This window comes from Gossypium hirsutum, chromosome A06, assembly GCF_007990345.1.
Source record: "Gossypium hirsutum isolate 1008001.06 chromosome A06, Gossypium_hirsutum_v2.1, whole genome shotgun sequence".
NCBI classification, from domain to species: Eukaryota; Viridiplantae; Streptophyta; class Magnoliopsida; order Malvales; family Malvaceae; genus Gossypium; species Gossypium hirsutum.
In genome coordinates this window covers 117,698,987-117,708,821 of record NC_053429.1, presented here as the reverse complement: position 1 = coordinate 117,708,821, position 9,835 = coordinate 117,698,987, and positions in this window count along the sequence as shown.

Sequence of the window (9,835 nt, the reverse complement as noted above, 5' to 3'; positions counted from 1 at the left end):
CAGATGAGGATGAAAATATAAATGTTCCAGAACCAATGGATACTAATAAAACAGATCCTTATGGTAAAAGAAAACTAGAATCAGATGATCAAACAGATGATTATCTGAGAGCTTTAAACAAAGACTTTGAGACAGTTGAAAATACAACTAGAATTTTTGGTACTCAAACCGAAAATATAGCTACTAATGAAATTAAAACCGAATATACAGGAGAATCTTCTAATCAACAATCAAGTCAAACTATACCTATACCACATAGGATAGATGATTTAAATAAAAGATATGTGGCCCAAGGTGGAATATATTTAGACTTAACTAATATTTCAATATCAGACTATGAAAAAACTATAGACGATTGGGCACAGTCAATGACAATCGTTGTAAACAACAACGGTACTTAGTCAAAAGAAAAATTCTTAAATTATTTTGTAGGAACTTTTCAAGGAGATGTTTTACAATTTTTAAGACGATGGGAAGAATCAGAAGTAGGAAAAGTCCAAAAAGGACAACTAATTAATCAAATAGGTACTCCTAAAGATCTTTTAAAAAGATTAACAAATATTCTAAAAACAGAATTTTGTGGTTATTTTGATAAAAAAGATCAAGATAGTATAGCAAGTTATACTTTGTCCAAAATTAAACTATGTGATATAAGATACCTAGAAGTTGTTTTTATATAATTAATTATAATTAAAAAATATACTGGTAATAATAATAAGAAAAAGAAAAAATTTGTTAGAAGAAAAACTTCTAAAAAATCTAAAAAATAAATATGTAAATGTTTTATATGTGATGAAGAAGGTCATATAGCACCAAACTGTCCTAATAAAGGAAAAAGTGCTAAAAAAATGATTAAAAGTCTTGAAGAACAAGATTTAGAAATCTGTTATGAAGAGGAAATAAATCCTGAAGAAATATTATATGAGTTAATATCAGAAACAGATTCTGATTCTGATGAAGAAGAATATATATTTATGTTTAATGTAGGAAGTAGTTCTAAAAATCAATTAGAAGAAATACCTAAGTCTGAACAACAAGATATAAAATTAGGAAATTTGATTGGAGAAGAAAAAGACTTTTCTGATGAAATGATAGAAAAAACAAATAAAAATCATATTTCTAAAGAAGAAATATATAAAATATCTAAGTTTAAAATATAGAGTCAAAGACACATAGAAAAAATTAGTGGCAACACAGTCGCTAAGGATACTAGAGGAGGATTAACAGAAATTCCATTATTTACTAAAGAAAAAATTAAGAGAATTAAAAAGAAATACCCTCAAGTTAGATATATACATTTAGGTATAATTATGATAACAATTAGAGCCTTATTTAGAAAAGGACATGATATATCTATAATAGCAGTTTTATTAGATAAAAGCTTTGACAACCCAATAAAAGCACTTATTGGTGGTATTCAGTCTAATTTACACACTGGTGTAATAGGATTTAAGGTTAAACCAAACTATTTTATATCCATTACAGATCCTCTAATAGAAGAATGTTTATATTTAAGAATTCAGATAAAAAATTATGAAATTAGTGATTTAGCAGAAGATCTGGCAATAAGTTGGAGTTCTATTAATGAATATACCAACACGGCAGAAGTAGAAATTAAAGAAATTAATAATAAAATAATTGAGTTATTTGAATCCAATAAATTTACTACAGAAATACAACCAAAATTATTACATCTAAAAGATCTGACAATACCAAAAGATTGGATGATTGATAGAATAAGTGCTGCTAGTACTTCAAAACCAGTAAGTACTATAGAATATGTCATCTGGATATAGACTATACTTTAAAAATAATGCTATAACAAATACAAATGATAATTTAGTTTTACCTTCTAATTCTCAAATAAAGGAAGAAGAAGATAATATTAGTACAAATTCGACAACACCAATAGGTATGAAAACAATTCAAATACCTATTTTTCCCACTGAGCCTAGTAGAAATTCTAGAAATACTAGAATGGAAGAAATACAAGCTGCTACTATTATTCAACAAATGAAAATGGGAAAAAATGATATTATTACATTTTCAAATTTCCAACCTAGGAAATATTATACATATATAGAAATTACATTTCAATTTAGAGAATATAAAACATATTCTTTACATGCCTTATTAGATACTGGAGCTACCACAAGTAGCTGTAGAGAGAATGCTATTCCTGTAGAAAAATTGGAATTAATGAAAAACCTAATTAGAGCCATAGGAATAGATGGTAAAGAAACTATAATCCAATTTAAGGCTAGAAATATACCAATTTACATAAATAATGTAAGATTTGTAATTCCTAAAATATTGTGTTTTCCTGAAATGCATGGAGACATATTATTAGGAAATAATTTTATATATCATCATTTACCGTTTTCTATAGATAAAAATTTAGTAATACTGTCAACAGAAAAAACTTCTGTAGAAATACCTTTAATAGAAAACCATAAATTTGTATGTGATAAAGGATTTAGACCAATAAGAAAAGAACAAATTAAACAACTAGAAACAAATCATTGGTTGTTTAAAATTCTAGAAAATAATTTTAGTGAAAAACCATTAAAATTATGGGAAAATAGTCCAAGATATTGTGAAATAAAATTAAAAAATCCTAATAAAATTATTAGAATTAAACCCATGATCTATACTAAACAAGATATAGATGAATTTGATATACAAATCATGGAATTATTGGAAAAAGGATTAATAGAAAAAACTAATAGTCCACACTCAAGCCCAGCTTTTATAGTAAGAAACCATGCAGAAATAAAAAGGGGAAAAGCTAGGATGGTAATTAATTATAAAAGACTAAATCAAAATACTATTTTTGATGGATACTTTATTCCACGAAAAAATGTTTTGATTAATCAAGCTAAACAAGCAAAATACTTTAGTAAATTTGATTGTAAATCAGGATTTTGGCAAATAATGCTAGCTGATGAATCTAAACCACTAACAGCCTTTAGTGCACCTAATGGTCATTATCAATGGAGAGTAATGTCATTCGGGTTATGTAATGCACCTCAAATCTTCCAAAGATGGATGGATTCTATATTTAATAAATATAAAAAATTTTGTGTAGTTTATATAGATGATATTTTAATATTTTCAGAAACTCTGGAAAAACATAGAAAACATTTAAATATTATCTCTCAAGAATTCATAAAACATGGAATTATTTTGAGCCCTAAGAAAATAGAATTAGAAAAACAGAAATAGAATTTTTAGGATTAAATTTATCTGTTGATGGTCTTAAACTACAATATCATATTATAGTAAAAATAAAAAAAAATTCCTGAAGAAATTAAAGATCACAAACAACTTCAACAATTTTTAGGAATAGTTAATTATAGAAGAAACTTCTTCCCTAAATTATTTCAAAAAATAGGTGATTTATATGAAAAATTAAAAAAGGATAAAACTTTAAGCTGGTCTAAAAGAGACTCGAAAATTATTAAAAATGTAAAAGCAGAAATAAATTATACCCCAAAAGTCAATTTACCAAAACAAGGTGATAGATTAATTTTAGAAACAGATGCATCACAAAATTATTGGGGATGTATTTTAAAGGCTAAAACAGCAAAAAATGAAGAACTAATATGTGGATATAGTTCTGGAAAATTTAAACCAAATGAAGTTAATTATGCTATATATGAAAAAGAATTATTAGCTATAAAAAAAAGCAATAAAAACCTAAAGCAATAAAAATCTTTCTTATATATCTAGCATCTGAAAATTTTATTATTAAAACTGACAATCAGACAGTTAAACAATTTCTTACTAATAATAGTTTAGAAAATGTACCTAGAAGAATCACACGGTATAATGAATTATGTAGTTTAAATTTTGAAGTTTTATATGTAAAAGGCACTGATAATATTATTGTTGATTATCTTAGCAGGCCTTATGGATAGAGGTAAAAAACCTCTAGAACAAGTCGGGGAATTGACTACTGTCCATAAAAAACACAACAAAGGAAAGCAAATAAGTCCTAATCAAGGATTTACTCCTATATTAACATCATTTTATCCTAACCAAGGATATTATGTTCCTTATCCAATGGTAAGACAACCAACTAGATGTAACACCCCAAACCCGGCCCAGACGTTATGGTTGGATCCGACATGCCACATCGAAGCATTCAAAACATTTTATATTGTTGATCCAGAAAAACTTACTTAGTGTTTTAAAAGATGATTATAGGTTAAAGTGGATGGAAGCTGTGCACCAGGTAGGAAACCGGAAAAGAAGAGGTGAGTCCATCGGACTGCTTAAGTACCAAGCTCCCTTCAGATCCAATCCTAGACATGCACACCGCCATTTCCACACCTTAACGTCATGTATATTTCTAGGAAACCGATTTGATTAAGTCTTTTTTAGGAAAGGTGATTAATTTTGGAAAATACTTTCATTGCAGAAGCTTTGCTTGTCATCGTGGTATTTTGAAATCAATTGTTGTTTTTGAAAACGCGCCCTAAAGGTTTCCAACTTCAACAGTTAAAATAAATAATACTTATCTTAGTAACACATATTAACACCATCAAAAATAATTAAGCGGCCTTATTACATTTAAAAACCCAAAACTTCAAACGTAAAAAAAAGGATGTCCAGTTCACCAGAAGAAATTCAAACTTTCAAATCGGGTGGCCACTCCGAATTCCCTCACAGCTCCAAGCCTACTATGGTTGGGGATTTCCTGCGTGGATGAAAATAAAAGGGGTGAGTTTGGGGAAACTCAGTGTGTAAGGAAAACCCATTCAAAGCCCAAGTCAGCTCAAGCCTATTAGGCCTAAGCCCATTCAGGTAACAAAGGTACTGGACCAGAGCCCTTTTCAGATTACAATAAACTCGGCCTTAGCCCCTTATTCAGATAACAGTATGGCCCATAGGCCCATTTCAAAATACATGCAATATCAATAACATATGCAAGCCCATTTTGGGAGACTACTCAACCACCAACCACTACACTCCACCCGTACCAGCCCTACACTCCATGTGGGGAATAGCTCAACCCACCCAGCCCAACACTCTACAGTTGCAGCCTTGCTGCTCAGTTAACAGTAAATTGAGGCAAAGCCTCCAATACGTGGACAAGCCACTTTCAGTACTTCCTCCGTCAATATCCCAATCCCATGCATCAGATAATAACAACATGGTATGTAGTAAATAACAACAGTCAAACATGTATTTAAGTCAATTTAACCCTAGGGGTATTTCGGTAATTTATCTACTAGGGGAAAACTGTAAATTTTTCACTTTTAAAGGTATTTCAGTAATTTATCTATTTTAGGGTTTTTCATGCATATTCCTACCTTTTACGTACTACAGAATCACGTACCGAGGGTTCTTACCGAATTGGGCCCGTTGGCTCATCATTCCAATTTTGGCCCATTAAGCCCAAAAATATCGAGGGCACAGAAATCATGCACTTTGCTGTCCAAACATTGCAGCTTACCAAAAACATTAATCGATTTACCTCACGAGCATTTGCACACTCGCAAATCTACAAAATACCAGTTTTCGGCATTTCGGATTTTCGACTTTTGCCGATCTAGACTAAGAAAGAGGGTGTTAGTTACACACCTGTTTGCGACGATATGCTGACGAGATCCACACACGAACCGCCTACAATTGGATTACTAACACGTTAATCTAACTATTCAAATACAAACTACGTATTAACCCCTTACAATATTCGGCCAACCACACCTACAAATCATAGTAAGCTTATAAGAAATCAATAAGCAACTCATTAACAAATTTTTGTCAATGTTTACCACATAATCATAATTTCACTGGAGCTATGAAACTCCAAATCAAGTGCCGTTAATTTTCCCTAAAAATAGACTCATATATCTTATATCCATAAAATTTCAGAATTTTTGGTTTGGCCAATCAATACCAGATTTTTCTCAAAGTTTCGCATGTTTCATTGTTTGACTAATCTGACCACTCTTCATTACGAATCAAATTTCTCATTGTACAGAATTCAAAATATGTTCTCGTTTATTCCATTTTAAACTAGACTCATTAAGCTTTAATTAAATAATTTATGCAGCTTCTAACTCATCTCCCACAATTTATGGTGATTTTCCAAAGTCACGTTACTGCTGCTGTCCCAAGCAGATTTATTACCAAATCACTCTTTCACACATAACTTGCATGCATGTTTTTTTTTAAACATGTATATCACCAATCAATCATCACATATCTATGATTTTACTTAAGTATAATCTTCATTTCATCATTTTAAAGCACAACATATTAGCCGATTTTTCCCCTTAGCATTTAAGCACATGCATGCTCATTTGTTTGGCTCAACTTCACATATCTTCCATTTTTCATCAAAAGAACATGAAACAACAACCATTTCCTTCATTTTAATTCATGACCAAATGCTCACAACGCAACCAAAAACCAAAATATGCTTCAAGAGTTAAGGTAGAATCAAGAAGAACTCATGAACATCAAGATAGAAGCAAACTACCATGAACTTACCTTCAATTTTCTTCCCCAAGTGACCGAACATTCAGGAGCTTTCTCCTCTCCTTTCTCTTCTCTAACTTTAGGCTATGATGAACAAAGATGGACAAAACTTTGTTCTTTTCACCCTTTTTCTTTTAATAAAATTTCATATTTCATCCATTTAATTCTTTAATACAAAAGACATGAAATTCCAATCATGGAACATTTACCTAACCCATTATCATGGAACATTTACCTAACCCATTATCATGAAACGTTTACCTAACCCATTATCATGGAACATTTAGCTAACCCATTATCAATTTGTATCAATTTGTACCATAAATTATGGATATCAAGTGCACATTTTGTCTACAACAACATGATGGCTGGCCGCTTTATGTAAAATGGGAGGTTTGTCATGCAAATCCTCCTATTTTGCACTCCTATTTATTTGGCCACTTCAATTTAGCCTATAGCATTTTCAAACATTTTCACATAGTTCCTATTTCATAATTTCACTCACAAATGATAAAATTAAAGCATGAAATTTTGCCAACATTCACAGAATTCCCGAAAATTGGGGCGTTACAACTCTACCCCCTTAAAGAAATTTCGGCCTCGAAATTTACCTGATCCAAATAGTTGAGGGTATTGTTGATGCATAGTCTCTTCTGATTCCCAAGTAGCTTCTTCCCTTCCATGATTACGCCACAGTACTTTTACCAACGGAACCGACTTCCTTCTTAGAACTTTAACCTCTCGATCTAAAATTTGTATGGGTTCTTCTTCAAAGGTCAAATCAGTCATTACTTCAATCTCCTACACTGGCACAACATGTGAGGGATCCGATCGATATCGTCTTAACATAGACACATGAAAGACGTCATGGATTCTGTCTAACTCTGGTGGTAACTCTAACTGATACGCTACTGGCCCTACCCGCCTAAGAACCCGATAAGGCCCTATAAACTGCAGACTCAATTTGCCTTTCTTGCCGAATCTCAAGATCTTCTTCCAAGGTGAAACCTTTAAGAAAACCATATCCCCAACCGCGAACTCTATCTCTTTGCGCTTTAGGTCCGCATGCGACTTCTGTCTATCAGAAGCCTCCTTTAATCGATCTCTTATCAACTTAACCTTACTTTCAGTATCTGCCACCAACTCCGGTCCAAGCACTTGTCGTTCACCCAACTCTGTCCAACACGTAGGCGTACAACATCTCTGCCCATAAAGTGCCTCATATGGAGCCATCTGAATACTTGCTTGGTAGCTGTTATTGTATGCAAATTCTGCCAACGGCAAGTAATCCTCCCAACTACCTCAAAAATCAATCACGCATCCCCTCAACATGTCCTCTAGAATCTGAATAACCCTTTTCGATTGACCATCAGTCTGGGGATGGAAAGCCGTACTAAAATTCAATCGCGTCCCCAATGCCTCATGCAACGTTTGCCAAAACTGAGATGTAAATATGGGATCCCGATCATAAATAATTGAAACTGGGATTCCATGAAGTCGCACAATCTCCGCCACATACAACTTGGCTAACTTTTGAAGTGAAAAGTCAGTATGAACAGGTATAAAATGGGCAGATTTTGTTAACCTATCCACCACTACCCACACAGAATCTTTCTTGGTGGGTGTCAAAGGTAGCCCACTCACAAAGTCCATAGTGACTCTCTCCCACTTCCACAATGAAATTTTCACCAGTTGCAGTAATCCAGAAGGAAATTAATGTTCAGCTTTCACTTGCTGGCATGTCAGACATTTCCCCACGAACTCCGTTACTTCTCGTTTAAACCCAGGCCACCAGTACAATTCTCGCAAGTCGTGATACAACTTATTCCCTCCAGGATGCATGGCACAAAGTCCCCCATGAGCTTCCTTCAATATTGACTGTCTCAAGTCAGAGTCCTTCGACACACAAATTCTTTCTCGGAAGCATAAAACTCCTTCAGTATTCAGTCCAAAATCCTCATTCTCACCCTTCTCAACTTGCTGAAACCGAAGAACCAACGAGTTATCCTTCAACTGTTTTTCTTTAATCTGCTCAATCCAAATAGGTCTCACTTGCTATTCTGCTAACAGACTTCCATCATCAAACAAACTCAAACGTGCAAACAAGGCTCTCAAATCAGAAACAACCCTTCGACTCAACGCATCAACCACCACATTAGCCTTACTTGGGTGGTACTCAATCGAACAGTCATAATCCTTAAGTAACTCAATCCATCTCCTTTGCCTAAGGTTCAGCTCCTTCTGAGTCAACAAATACTTAAGACTCTTATGGTCAGTGTATATAATACACCTTTCTCCGTACAAGTAATGTCTCCAAATCTTAAGTGCAAATATCACTACTGCCAACTCTAAATCATGAGTCGGATAGTTCCCCTCATGAGGCTTAAACTGTCGTGATGCATATGCAACCACCTTACCCTCTTGCATTAACATGCAGCCCAAACCCACGTGTGATGCGTCACTGTACACACTAAAATCCTTCCCAGACTCCGGCTGAATCAACACAGGTGCTTCAGTCAGAATTTTCTTCAACTTCTCAAAAGCTTCCTGCTGCTTCTCAGTCCATACAAACGGTACTCCTTTCCTTATGAGTTTTGTCAGAGGTGCTACCATCACAGAAAAACCTTCCACAAACCTTTTGTAGTATCCTGCCAATCCTAGAAAACTCCGTATTTTCGACAGTGACCTAGGTGGCTTCCACTCCAAAATCGCTTCAATTTTCTGAGGGTCCACCTTAATCCCCTCAGCAGAGACCGTATGTCCTAAGAAGGTTACCTCCCTCAACCAAAGTTCAGACTTGCTGAACTTCACAAAGAGTTCCTTCTCCCTTAACACTTGCAGCACTATACAGAGATGCTCATCATGTTTCGCTTCAGTTTCAGAATATACCAGGATATCGTTAATAAAGACGACTAAGAACTGATCAAAAAATAGTTGGAACACACGATTCATCAGATCCATAAATGCTGCAGGAGCATTCGTCAGTCCAAATGGCATAACCAGAAACTCGTAATGACCATACTGAGTCCTAAATGCTGTCTTATGGATATCTGCCTCTTTGACCCTTAACTGATGATATCCAGATCGAAGGTCGATCTTGGAAAATACAGAAACTCCTCTAAGCTGGTCGAACAGATCATCAATCCTTGGCAGTGGATACTTATTCTTAATCGTCAGTTTGTTCAACTAGCGATAATCAATGCACATCCGCATCGTACTATCCTTCTTCTTCACGAATAGCACCGGTGCTCCCTATGGAGACACGCTTGGCCTAATGAAGCCCCTATCCAACAACTCTTGAATTTGTGCCTTTAGCTCCACCAACTCCTTTGGTGCCATTCTA